We start from the raw sequence: 14928 nt of genomic DNA on the forward strand, positions 1-14928 counted from the left end.
TCAACGGTAAATGACGTTTTAGATAAAAATTGTTGTAGTCGTTTCTTAAGATTCAATTGAAGCTCTTCAAATCGCTCTTTGACCTTTCTTTTAAGTGTAGACCTTTTAGGAACCACCATATTTGGGCAAATCGATCGAAAATATACGTGTGTAGCTTCATCATTGAAAACTGAGAAGGGAAGATATTTGTTCACCATCCAATCAACTGTAACTGTCATGATGTTATCACTGTTATTTTCAGACTGAAACTGAAATGAAACAATTTTATATTCGCTACTATCCAATACTATAAGTACCGAAAACCAAACCGAGAATTATAAATATATCGTTACTTCGTTACTTTAAATATTTCGGCATTTTGTTTACACGGTTACATTGTTTGTTTACAGCCGGCATTATCTGTAATTATTTATTAATTTGTCTCGTTACTTTTGAATATTAGCCGCGCTCTTTCAGCAAATTTTGTTTAACCGAATGATCTTATGGCACACTCAGCAGAAACGATGTTTAGTCTTAAGGCCGATAAGATTTGTGGTATTTAGAACTAAATTACAATAAGAAGAAAAAAAGTTGAATTATTAAGTAGGTGTCCTTAACTGTCACCTCGGGGGAACAAATAAGGGTCTAACCACCTTCTGATATCCCCGGGTGCTCTGTAGAGGGCTTCGAATATACTGTCGAGAGCTCCTCTCTTAATAGCTCGAATATACTTAAGTCCATTTTCGGGTTATGGACTTTATGGAAAATATTTATCTTCGGTGTCTTGCCTTGAAAAAGGCAAGATATTTCTTACATGACAATTTCTTCGTCGAAATAAAACACCAAGTTAAGTTGAAACAATTCTCAGCCACAGAGTATGGAAAATAAATGCAGGAAGCAGAACCCCGAGAGCACTAAGCTCTCGGAGAGCCCGTGAGGGACTGACCTGGCTGACCTGAAAATCGCCAATATTTATATGCGCTGTTCGAGCGATAAATAGGGATTTCCAGGTCAAGAGCCAATGGAAAAATTCGAGGCGGGGCGATGCGCATCGAAATGCGTACTAGTCCATAGACTATGGCATTCGATGACATAACAGTAGGTATGCTAACCTTATTATATTTTTTATCAGCTAAAGTGCCATATTTTTAAAAAGTTTAGATACGATATTACTGTCGGCGTCGCAACGCAAGAAAATTATTTTAGGATTAAAGGGCAGTTATTCTCAAAATCTGGACAATTAATTTCAGAGCGAACAATTCGTCTGCTGGGAAGGAATGCACAAAATATTTTATTTTTAAATTGTAATTATGACCTCTGAGTACATGTGAAATGTGTCAAGTGTTATTTTAATGAATATTTTGATTCGCTATGTTTCTTTATAGTATTGTTCGTAATGCGCGCAAGTCCAATTTTCTAAATTTTTGTTACATATTTTTTTGCGTCTCACAGAGTCTCTAAGCATATACCCGAATTACTATACCCCTTAAACGACACTCAGTCCTAACTGCAAGACGCCAGAGTCCGCAGGCTGGGTCTTTTTCTTGCTCAAATCTTGCATGGTCAGTCTTGGTCTTGGTCTTGCTAAAATTAGGCAGTCTTGGTATTTTAGTCTTTCCAAAACGCAAGAACAAGACCAATACGGCAAGACCAAGACCGATTTTTTGGGCAACACGAATAATGAATATTATAAAAAAAAACCAATCAATGTCGGAAAGAAACCTTCACCCTGGCGAATGGAATGACCGACGTAGCTGGAACTGGGAACCGGAAGGCGGAGAACGCTATAAAAAACCGGGATAATAATAAACCTATATAACAGTAATATAATAAGAAAATGTGAACTTAATAAAAATGCACAGTCTGATTTATGTGGAGATAAATGGCAAAAAATGTGAAAAACATTTATAACATCACGAAAAAATGTATAACATCACGTAAAAGATGAAAAGAAAGTAAAACAAAAAAGATCAGTTCTGTCGCTCCCTGTATATATGCAATCTGTGAAAATAAGGTGGAAAGAAATCCCACTAGTTCACCAGGGTTAACAAGGTAACTGTGCTAATATATTAAGTAGGTGTCATTTGTTACGCTCCACTAAATATTTAATAACGCCATAGCAGGCTCATGTAGAGATACGCATTCAGTATAAGTTATATTTCTTTGTCTGTTTTCTACCTCTCACGTAACACAATCCTTAAAACAAAACTACACGGGATGATATGACACGCAAAAAAATATAGGTACCTACCTACCACATTATAAGATATTTGAACAAAAAATTCAAAAATATTGTGGCTTTAATTAATTCCGAACTTCTTCCCATTTGTCACGGCGTGGACGGTTACAGTTCATAAATCAAAATAAAGCCCTTTGTCTATAACGTTGCTGTCTGAAACATTTTTTAGGGTATGTTTTAGAAGAAGGGAATTTAAAATTCAGGAGCAACAAAGATTTATTATATTTTTAGTTTTTTAACAGATTCTCAAGAACATACCGAATATAAAGGATGTAGATAAAAAATGGAAGTTGAAGGGAAGAGGAAAAAAGATAGTCGTTTAAAAATAACACTGTTCTTTACGACAGCAGTGCTTTTTCTTTAATTTTGTAATTGCTAATAATCTCAGAGAAAAAAATATTAGATAATATACAGTATAATATATATAATATTGTAGTTCTACAAACAAAGAAATACAAAATAAAAGGTGTAAAAAATATATTTAAAAAAACGAAAAGAAAATAAAAAGCATATGAAACTACCAGTGCACATGCTCAACAGAATATACGAAATTCGTGATATACTAGGAATGAGAGTGACGATTGAAACGATAAGACGTCCCAAACTCATACCCCAGTGTTAAACTGCCAGGAATACGGGCACAAACAGAAATATTGCTATAAAATACCGCGTTGTGTAAAATGTGCTGAAGAACATCACACAAAGCAATTTCAAAAACCAAAAATTCCATCATGTGCAAACTGCAAGGAATAACAGCCTGCTAGTTATAGATGTTGCTAAATAGCTAAGACTCTACAGAAATATCGGAAAGTGCTTTTTGTGTTTTGAAATTTCTCTCGTCTCTGTGTTCTGCAGTAATAGGGATTACAGGTTCAGCAATTCTAAATGGTCGTCATTTTCTGTTTGATTTAAATTTGCAATCACATTATTTCCATAAACTTTTATACTGTTTTCATCGCTGGATCTCACGTTATTATCCGATAGCACATATTCATCATGCTCATCTGTAAAAAAATAATACTTGATAATAATGTGGGCTAATAAAAAAGTACGGGGTTGAATCCTGGACACTCACTGAAGCGATGGAAAAAAACTTAAAGCCTTCGAGATGTGGCTATACAGAAGAATCCTGAGGATATCATGGGCGGACAACATAACCAATGAGAATGTACTACGAAGAATAGGGAAAGAAAGGGAGGTGATGTATACCATTAAAAGGAGAAAGTTAGAATATTTAGGATATATAATAAGAAATGGTACTAAATACAGATTACTGAGAATAAAAGGCAAAGTATTCGGAAAGCGAGGAATTGGGAGAAGAAGAATATCATGGTCAAAAAACCTGAGTAAATGGTTCTCCACAACAACAACTAATATATTTAAAGCATCAGTTAATAAAATAATTATAGCCAGAATGGCCGCCAATATTCGAAACGAATAGGCACCAAAAGAAGAAGAATAAAAAATACCAAACATATAGATATCTTCACCATCTAATAAAAATCTTACCTAAATCGTTTATTAGTCCTCCCTATCCATCGCCTTCCTCCGCCAAGCACGCATTACCATATTTCGCATGTCTTCACTGTGTTATCAAGGAACCTTATTCTTGGTCTTTTCTTTTTCTCTGACCAACAGTGTAACCATAATATTATATTGCCTACCTCAGAGTACGAACATAGGGGCAGAAAATTGGGGACAGAAACTATGGGGGCGAAGATAGGGCAAGCAAAATAATCATTACTTGTGCGAACGGCACTCAGGGGTTAACTGGAGTGCTGGGGTCGTGGGTAAGTGAATGACAAGGGTGTCAGATTGGGGTAACTACCAGAAAATGAAACTAAGGGATACTTACATATATCTCCTGGACAACTGGGCAAATATGGACAACAAGAAAGGGCTTCTAGCAATTTTAAAATAAGGGCGCCGCTTCGAAGATTCCTAAACTTGCTGGATTTAGGAAAAATATCCTAAAATAAAAAATACATAAAGGGTTAGGAGATTTTCTAAAATAAATACAAAAAAAAATGGATCAGAGAAACAAATCAAACGTTTATTTTTGTCTCAAACAAACAGTTATCAAAAATACAGATTGCACAAGAAGCATACTAAATAACATAATAACAAAATTAACAAAAACTTACGTGCTTATCTGTTTACAAAGGAGATTGCTACAAAAATTTTCGAAATGGTTCCTAGGTTATTTATTAATATGGCCAAATTAGATTATTAAAAATTAAAGATATCCTTGTTTATGAAAATATCTAAAAATTTAACCTTATATATAAAAAATATCTTTTCTATATAATAATCAAATTAAAATTGTTTTACAACAACAGCAGATTTAAGCCAAAATGTCATGTCAACATAACATTGTAAGACAGAATAAATTATGACATTTTGTTGGCCACGCCTCTAACACAATATAAAACTTTAAATATTACAAATTCTTTTATTTTAATGAAAGCAATTATCAATTATCAAAAATAATGTCTATTTAATTTAGAAAAATTAATATGTTAATTGTTACCTTAATTCACAAACTTTGCCACTTAACTTTGAGAAACTTGCTACTATCTCTGGGATTGGAGCTGCAAGAACAAAACTCTCAACTGGAAGAAAAAGGAAACCATTTCCATACGCAGGAACGAAGATCTGACGTAGATGGGTTTGGATCAAGCAGGCAAACGACAACAAAGCTGGTGGGACATCCTATATAATCATTTTCAAAATTTCATCAGTTCCGGTGTACTGCACAAATCTTATGGTTGATACTCTGTTCTAAACTGCATTATTGCAAAAGAGTATTATCCAACCTTTCACCGGTCTTAAGACATAACACAAAAAAAATGAATCGACTCCTGATTCAAAATCGCCCAAACATCTTTCTAGTCTGAAATCTCTTGCTTGACTCTGTATCTGCGTTACATTTTACAAAATTCAACGCCAAATAATTTCCCTTCACGTCTCCAGCCAGTTTGTGGTCTACGAACCTAAACAAACAAAATACCCCTCTTGACCTCGTTCTCAGCAACGAACCGACAAAAAAATCCTGAAATATTTACCTTCAAATTGGGTAACTGAAAATTCCTTACCTCACAATACATACAAAGAATAGGGAGACTTCAATGTAAACAAAGACAAAAAAATATTCTCAGCGTTAATACGTCTTTACTACGAGATAAACAACACGCATTTTATTCATTATTTTAAACGTCCTCATTTCTTACTTTTAACCGGAATAACTTTATACCTGACAATGTAACAGAGACAAAAACAACTATAGTTTGAAACAACTGAATACAAAACTTAAAACAGAATTTAAACTATTATATAGATATTAAATATAAAACGCTACAACAGGTCTATCAAGAAGCGTTCTGTAGCTGGTCATTTTGTTTCATCTGCATTACATGCCCTATCTACTTCAGACGTCATGTCTTAATATATTTTACGATATCTGGTTCCTGGTATTTTCTACAAAGTTCGAAGTTGCATCGTCTTCTCCACATTCCATTGTCATCTCTTTCCATACCATCTCTTTTTTTGTGTTTGGTGCAAAGTACTCCAATATTCCAATTACTGGGAAGGCATTTATGTGTCCATATTTCTTTTATAAGCTGTTGTAATGTCATTATGGTATCATGGCTTCCTTCCTAGTTCAGCTAGTAGATTATCTATTTCGGGTGATTCTTTCTGGTTAGTGTTTTAACTGTATATTTAACTTTAAGAATCGTTGGTGGTTCCTCTCTCCTCTGGTCTGTTCCGCTTATCTCATTTCTTTTGTTTTCCAAGTTTTCTTCTTCCTTTATGTTAAGTTCCTAGTTAAAGTATTCCACCCATCTATTCAAGATATGTGTTCTTGTTGTTAACAGGTCACCATTCTGACTTCTGCATTGGCTGGCGGTGGCGTTGAATTCTTTTCTGTTGATGCTTGTGAACTTTTTTATAGAATGCTCTGAATTATTTCTCTCTGTTGAGATTTTCTATATAATTAAGTTCCTTATTTAAGTAGTTTCGTTTTTTTATTTTATGTATCCTCTTTTCTTCTCTTCTCTTTGTCTGTTGTTGTCTCTACAGTTGTTCTAGTTCATCGGGTAAGCATCTTTCTGTAGGCTTAATTTTTTTGTTTTGTTACATTTTTGCATTCATCGCCAAACCAATAATTTTTACAATTTTCTGTTCCTACTTCATCTTTAGCGGCTGCTTCAATATATTCCTTTATTCCGATACAAAAGGTGTTTGTATCTCATTCTGGTCTTCTTCGTCTACCTTTTGATTCCTTAGCCTGTTGGTGATATTTTCTGTGTATTGTTCTGCAATTATTGCATCTCTCAGCTTTTGCACATTCCATTTCTTTCTATCCGTTTTATTTTGTTTGCTGATGTTTGAAAGTCTAGCCCTCAATTTTGAGATCACTAGGCAGTACCTAATTCGTCACTTGCGAATTTTCAAAAAATTGGAGGTCAGCTTTGTTAATTTCATTATTTTTTATTTTGCTTTTCAGCTAAAACCATTATTTTACTTCTTAACGACATTGTAGCACGATGTTTTTAGACTATTTCTATAATTTCACTGTTTTAAAGAAGCAATACGAACACTGTCACAGTAATGACACTTTTATGATCTTTTTATAGATTATGTTTCGCGTGATTAAAATGGAAGAAGGTGTTAACTGCTTTTAAGGCCTTCTTCCACTAAAGGTCCGAAGGTCAGAAGGTGTTTCTGTAAATAATATGTACAGTTAACACCTTCATGCACCAAGAAAGCTGAAACTACGAGGAAATAACGCCCAACGTTTAGGTATATGAAAAAACAGGTTAAGAAAGTACTATTAAGCCAATAATCTCGAACATGGCAGAAATATTAGACAACACCTTACTCCACTCATGTTTTTAAATATTAATTATGATCCTGCACTCATTTTGGGCTCAAAGATCGGCCTAACAGGAATCATCGGCATGTGATATTCAATTATTTGCTGATAGTTATCTTATTAGATCCTTTTTGTTAGAAAACCATACGTTCTTAGATCTCAATATTTTAAACAGTACTAGCAAAAAACTAAATGTTTAAATTTTAATTTCCTAAATGTTTGTTTAGTTTTTAGAATGATCATAGTACTGTAGTAAATTCTAACCAGCTGCAGTTAATGTATAAGATGATTAATAGCATCAGATGTATTAGCTCCCTCTTTTTTTAAAAAAAGGGACAGAAACGTTTGATATAAGGTGCACGAAATGGTGAACCTGAACCCTGACAGAGTACGATAGCCGCCAATGCGGGTCCAGTAGAAGCTCGAGAAACCAGGTGGTTACCACATGCACATATGCATTACGAACTTTCTTGATACCTGTTAGATATGAACTTATGTTGCTTATAAAGTTTTATAGCGCAACGAATGTATGAAAGAGTTATAATCAATTATATTATACCTCTGTATCATGACTGCATAGTTTAATTAAATTTTCTCGTCAAGAAAATACGCACTTTAAATTTTTGATCTTAGACATTATCAGAGTCATAAAAGCACCATTTAAATAATATCTTCATAATTAACTTACAATTGCACATGAAACAGGAAACAGTAGAAGTAGTGTAAAAGAAGTAGTGAAAAAATAGCAAAGGTTTTAACATATCCTTGATAGCTTTCGCTTATTTTTATTTTATCAATATAAATATATACAGTAGATACAGGGATATTTGCACATTGTCATCATTACCAAAACATGTGAGCCAAACTTATGTCGGTTATCAGAATTAGAAAATAGCTAATATTACAATAAACGTTCTTATACTTCTCTTTTATTTCATTTATTGCATTTTGAAAACTGAGTATACATTTATGAACGTGATTTTCCAATTTTCGGAATTTTACAAGTTGCCCAATAACATATGCAGTACAGTCGCCACCAAATTATTATAAAATTTATTTTCTACATATGAAGTACATTTTATGGAATGACTAACAAAAGCAGGAAGCAGTAGTATTGTGTTCATATCTGACTGAATTATTTTGTTTATGGTAGACACCTCTCGATACTTAACGATACCAGTCAAATACAAATCACTTTGTAATAAGCGTAAGATACGGTTTTCTGCAATAATTTCATTGCATATAAGCAAATATATGGGTTATGATATAAAAAACTAAATACAAACCTACCTCAGAGCTCCATCATCTTGATCATTTGGGAAATAAGATTTCGTTCTTTTATAATAAAATAACGAAAATTGGACAGGAAATAACAAACGGCTTTTTGACACGTTGACTCTTTTAGCGAAGAAACGGTTGCAATTCTACTTCTACAGTTCTACAACTGAACCAAGCTAGAAGGGAAAAGTTAATCGAATCTACAGAACAATGATCAGAACACACAGTAGCAAAATAGCATGGAAACTTTTTAAAAACTTAGCAGAGACTATAAGGAACAAAAAACATTTTAAGAAATTACAGAAAAATTAAAGAAGTCACTACGCAACTGCTATAAGTAGAAAAACTAAGAGCCAACTTAAGCTCCAAAAACTAAAAGCAAACCGAACCAAAAGTCAAACAATCTAGGAATACCATTCAGAACTCTACAATGGTATGAACAGGTTAAAAACTGAAAAGCTGCAGCTATAGTTGACATATGCACTGATCAGATTAAACAGCTAAGCCAAGAAGTAAAAAACTGGATCTTGATACTCTCTGTAAGAAATACTGACGAGCCTACAAAATTTCAAAATCCTGGAGATAATCTAAAATAATAACCTTGTTAAATCACCTAAAAATCCAAAAAATTCTAGCATTATAGCAAATGTACGTAATTCATTGCTGCAGAACAGCTGTTATTCTTTATGTGGCAGGGCAAAATAAGGAGGAGAAACCTGATAAAATATGGAAACTACGCCCTATTATAGAAAAGGTGCAAATGAGATGTCTTGAGTACTTTAAATCAACTCAGCACGAATTATGATGAATCAATGATCAAGTATTTTGAAAAACACAGTTTATCAGTAAACAATTTATCAAAGGTAAACCAATACGCTTTGAGTATAAAGCTTAGTGTTTGAATTATGAAGACACTATTCACTGAAAATGAATCAAATAACTATTTGATTCATTTTCAGTTGTATCAAGGTAAGCAGATTTCAACTGGTAACGGTTATAGAAAAATTTGGAAGGCAGCAGGTCCTTTAATTCAAATTACCATATTTGTATCGATAATTTATATACGAGTTTCAATTTCAATTCAAATTCAATTTTTCAATCTCAAGGAAATATGAATGTACTGGAACAATAAGACAAAATAGAGTTCCTAAGTGTTGCCCCTTACTGGACAACAAAGTAATGGCTACTAACCCTAGAGTGCCTAGAGAATCTGTTGATTATGTTATATCTAAAATGATGGATTTATCTTGGTCAAGTGGATGGATAATGCTGTAATTATGGCTGCATCAACTTGCTATGGCATCAGCTCTTAAAGTTTACTCTAAGCAACAAAAGAAAATTATTCAAGTACAAAGACCTTTGATTATTGCAAAATATAATACATTCATGGGTGGCACGGATGGAATGGATGAAGATATGGCACGATACAGAATTGGCATAAGAAGTAAAAAGTGGTGTTAGCGTCTTTTTACTTGGCTTGTAGACGTATGCCTACATAACCCGTGGGTCATCATCATTTAACCCGGATCTCTCCACTGCTGGATATAGGTCTCCCTCAGTCTTTTCCATGTATTTCTGTTTTGTGCTGTTTGCATCCAATTTCTGTCGATCCGTTTTATGTCATCAGACCATCTTGTTGGTGGACGACCTCTACTTCGATGTGCTTCTTGTCTCGGTCTCCACTGTATTATTCGCTGTGTCTATCTGTTATACGACATTCTAGCTATGTGCCCCGCCCAGTTCCACTTAAGGGTCATAATTCTTTCTATGGCATCTGTCACTCCTGTTCTCCGTCTTATTTCCTTGTTCGTGATCCGATCCCTACGAGAAATGCCTAACATCGATCGTTCCATGGCTCTTTGGGTAACACAAATTTTATTTCTTACTTTCTTGGTTAGTGTAAATGTCTCTGCACCATATGTAAGTACTGGCAACACGCACTGATTAAAGACTTTTCTTTTAAGACACAAAGGCAGTCCTGATTTAAGAACATAGCTTAGCTTGCAGAATGCCACCCAAGTGAGTCCTATGCGGCGGCTTAGTTCGCACGTTTGATTATCTCTTCCTATGCGTATCTCATGTCCTAAGTACTTATATGAGGTGGTTTCTTCAATATGCATGCCATTTACTGAAATCTTTTCGCTTAACACACTATTTGTCATGATTTGTGTTTTTGTGTGGTTGATTTGATTTGGTTGATTTGGTTGATACCCGTGGGTACTTTATAAGAAGTAAAAATTGGTGTTAGCGTCTTTTTACTTGGCTTGTAGACGTACGCCTACATAACGCGTGGGTACTTTATAAGAAGTCCTTAAAGGAAAGAAAAAAAACAGCTAATATAGTTTTCCGCCGAGAAATAGCACATATGTATATGCGGAAATATGGAGTTCCATCTAGTCGTCCTGGTAAGGCTGCAGTAAGTAGGAATAGTCTTTCCATGAATAGAGTATCCGACAATCTACGATATGATAAAATTGATCATATTGTTGTTCCAATTTCTAACGGTAAAAGACGCAGGTGCGTTGGAGAAAGATGTTCATAATGTATATGTATATAGGTGAGCTCCCTATGTGACCATATGGTCACAGCGTTTTTTTCTTATGTTTATAAAAAAATTAATAAAAACATATTTTTAAGTTTATTTAGATTCATACCATTGTCATCTGTAGTTATATTTATAAAAAAAATATATTTATCGATATTCTGGTAGAAAATGGGTTAAAACTGGCGGATATTGAATCGCCGAACTAGTCGGTCGATTTTAACCCTGCATCACTCGCATTATGAGCATTTCTCTCGCATTAAATATGCATATTCTATAAACGGTAAATCATTTGCACTGTTGCTCCCACTTCTAGCTGACTTTTGGAGTGTCTTCATCGATATGCTTAAGCGTGTGCAATGTTTAATGTAGGCTGGTAATAGATATCTTATATTTGTTAGTCATCAGCAGACCTGTGCGAGTTCTTACGTTAACATATTGCTTGTGGGGTCAACGAAAATTTTGGTAAGTAAATGTAAGTTTTTTGATATACAGGATGTTGTATTATTGTACACAATGAGTAGAGGATGAATGCTTGTAGATTTAAAGCAAATTCGATATAAAGATATTCAATAAGAAGAGAAGATGGCTAACATACCGTGGACCCTCTAAGAACAGAGCCAAAATTAAGAAATGGTGGAAGATCACAAAGGAGTAACCATCGAAGACGACGCTCCCAGTGAACATAATACGGACTCAGAACAATCCGATGAAGATGTTAAAAAATTTTATAACGAAGTTGACGACAATAGATAGAGAAAATCGTGTATTACACAAATATCTGTATAGCGAAAATACGAGACAATTATACCACAGAAAGAGATTGCCAAGACACTGACACTAAAGAGATATATACTTTTATTGGCCTCTTATACATGGCTGGGGTGCGGAAGGCTCAATATGTAAATACCTACTAAGGAACTTTAAGAGGGTTTGATATTTGCTCGCGCTTGCTTTAGGCTAACGATGTCACGAGAACGTTTTCATTTTTTGAGAAGGGCACTAAGATTTGACAATGTCAGTATCAAAAACGAAAGAAAATAGTACGATAATTTGGCTGATATTCGAGAAATATTTGAACATTTCGTGACCAGATGTCAAGAAAATTATCAAATTGGAGATTATTGTACGGTAGATGAAATGTTGTGAAGTTTTAGAGGACGTTGCGAATTTCGGCAATATATTGCTAACAAACCTGTCAAATATAGCATTAAAATATATGTCTTAGTAGATTCGAGAACGTTTTATACCTTTAATATGGAAATATATGCCGTATGGTCATTTTCATCTAGACAATTCTTCATCTTCTATAGTTGAGCGTAAAGCATATCCTAGTTTAGATACTGGTAGAAATATTACACTTGACAATTGTTTCACGTCAGTGCCGTTAGCGAAAGAATTACTTGGTAGAAAAACTAGACTCGTAGGGAGCCTGAGGAAAATCATCATCATCATCAATTAGCCTATATTTGTCCACTGCTGAACGTAGGCCTCCGTAAAATTTTCCACCTATTTCTATCTTGAGATTCTTGCATCCAGTTTGTGGTAATGCGCTTGATATCATCCGTCCATCTAGTCGGTGGTCGTCCTCTGCTTCGATATGCCTCTTGCCATGGTCGTTATTCCAGAATCTTTCTTCTCCATCATCCGTTAATCTGGCAACATGTCCGGCCCAAGCCCATTTAGCCATGGCTATTTTTTCAACTGCATCTGTGACTCCTGTCCTTCCTCTTATTTCTAGGTTTGGTACTTTATGCCTGATGGTAATACCTAATATTGATCTTTCCATAACGCGTTGTGTAACTCTCATTTTGTCTATTGTTCTTTTTGTCAGAGTCAGTGTTTCTGCACCATATGTAAGAACCGGTAAAACGCAATGGTTAAAAACCTTTCTTTTTAACCAACCAAAGGCAGCCCATGTGAGACCTATCCTTCTTTGTATTTCAGTTGTCTGAATATTTCGGCTTAAGCGAATCTCATGCCCTAGATATTTGTAAGCTATTACTTGGTCGATGCTATGGCTCTCAATCAGAATTTTACCGCTGACTACAAGGTTGGTCATAAATTTTGTCTTTGAGGTGTTAATTTTAAGACCAATTGCTTTTGACACTCTTGTGTCAAAAACAATTGGTCTTAAAATAGCACAATAGAGCCTGCGCCGCATTTTCGTAGCTTTATTAACTCTATCAGATATTAAAACGATGTCATCGGCAAATCTTAAGTGATTCAGATCTTCCCCATTTATACTTATTCTCATGTTATCCTCTCGTTCCATTTGCCTGAACATATATTCAAGAACAGCTGTAAACAATTTAGGGGAAATAGTATCACCCTGTCTAATTCCACGTTCTATTTCTGAGGAAAACAAGAGGAAAATTCCACTAGTATTTATACAAGAGAAATAACCTGCATCTAGTAGCATATTTAGTTTTCAGAAAGATATTGTGTTGCTATCGTATAAACCAAAGCTTCAATATATCGTACTGATGTTATCTACATTTCACTTCGATGACTACATCGATTCGGAGTCTAGTGAACAGGCAAAACCTGAGATTAGTACATTCTACAACCTAAAAAATGGAGGAGTAGATGTGGTTAATGAATTAAAATTAACGTATTCTGTTTTCAGATGTAGATTTTTTACGCTTATGGACGTTGCTGCTATTAATTCAAATATAGTATATAAAACTAATACTGGAATTATTGAAGAAAGTAGAATTTGTTTGAATAATCTGGCCAAAGCTTTGATTAAACCGCTGTTGGTTCGTCGTTCATCGATCAGGTATTTGCCAATTAATAGAGTGTCCGGCATTGAACAAAATAGAGAAGCGTTTCTAGAATTTTGTGTACTTTATCCAAGAAGAAAAAACAGAAAGTCAAAAAACCTATGTGTTGGCTGCACTGTTGCTATTTGCAAAGATCATACCACCTTCACATGCTCTATGTTCTGGCGACACTTCAAGCGATTAAGTTTTCCATTAATACTGTGTTTTTTATCTCATATGATCATAACATTCATCTAAATATAGATTTAAAGTAGAATATATAGTGTATTTATTTTTGTTGCTCACAATATGGTAAAAATCATTTATCAGTGCTTTAGTTTTATTTATAATAAAAAAAAAAGAAAACTGTTACACTAAACAAAACTTTGAAGGGATCCTAGTGTGAGAGAAACTCTCACACGCGAGTGCTAGCATAACTTTTTAGAGCGCTAGTGATCTAGTGTTTTCTCTATGACAGCTTACCACAATTTGATAAAAAAAAATTTTTGTTACTGAAAAAAGCCGAAAACAAGGGTGAATTTTTAAACAATGTTTTCAAATGTTCCCCATTTTGTTTTTATTTAAGAATTTTAAATTTTTCTGATAAACTATCACAGTTTTACTTTTATCACTGGGCATTTTTATTTAAAAACTCGTCCCTCTAGAGCGCTAGTGATCTAGTGTTTTCTCTATGACAGCTTACCACAATTTGATAAAAAAAAATTTTTGTTACTGAAAAAAGCCGAAAACAAGGGTGAATTTTTAAACAATGTTTTCAAATGTTCCCCATTTTGTTTTTATTTAAGAATTTTAAATTTTTCTGATAAACTATCACAGTTTTACTTTTATCACTGGGCATTTTTATTTAAAAACTCGTCCCTCTAGAGCGCTAGTGATCTAGTGTTTTCTCTATGACAGCTTACCACAATTTGATAAAAAAAAATTTTTGTTACTGAAAAAAGCCGAAAACAAAGGTGAATTTTTAAACAATGTTTTCAAATGTTCCCCATTTTGTTTTTATTTAAGAATTTTAAATTTTTCTGATAAACTATCACAGTTTTACTTTTATCACTGAGCATTTTTATTTAAAAACTCTTCTCAAATTTTATGTTTCAGATTTGCTGTTTCGGAAATTAACTGTCTGCCATGGAGTAGTAATTTTTGGACGAAACATTTTTGGAACCATCTTTAACGTACAGGAACAATGAAAAAGAAAAAAAATGTTTGCATATACAGGGTGAGTCATAAT

This window comes from Diabrotica undecimpunctata, chromosome 10, assembly GCF_040954645.1.
Source record: "Diabrotica undecimpunctata isolate CICGRU chromosome 10, icDiaUnde3, whole genome shotgun sequence".
Classification (NCBI taxonomy): Eukaryota; Metazoa; Arthropoda; class Insecta; order Coleoptera; family Chrysomelidae; genus Diabrotica; species Diabrotica undecimpunctata.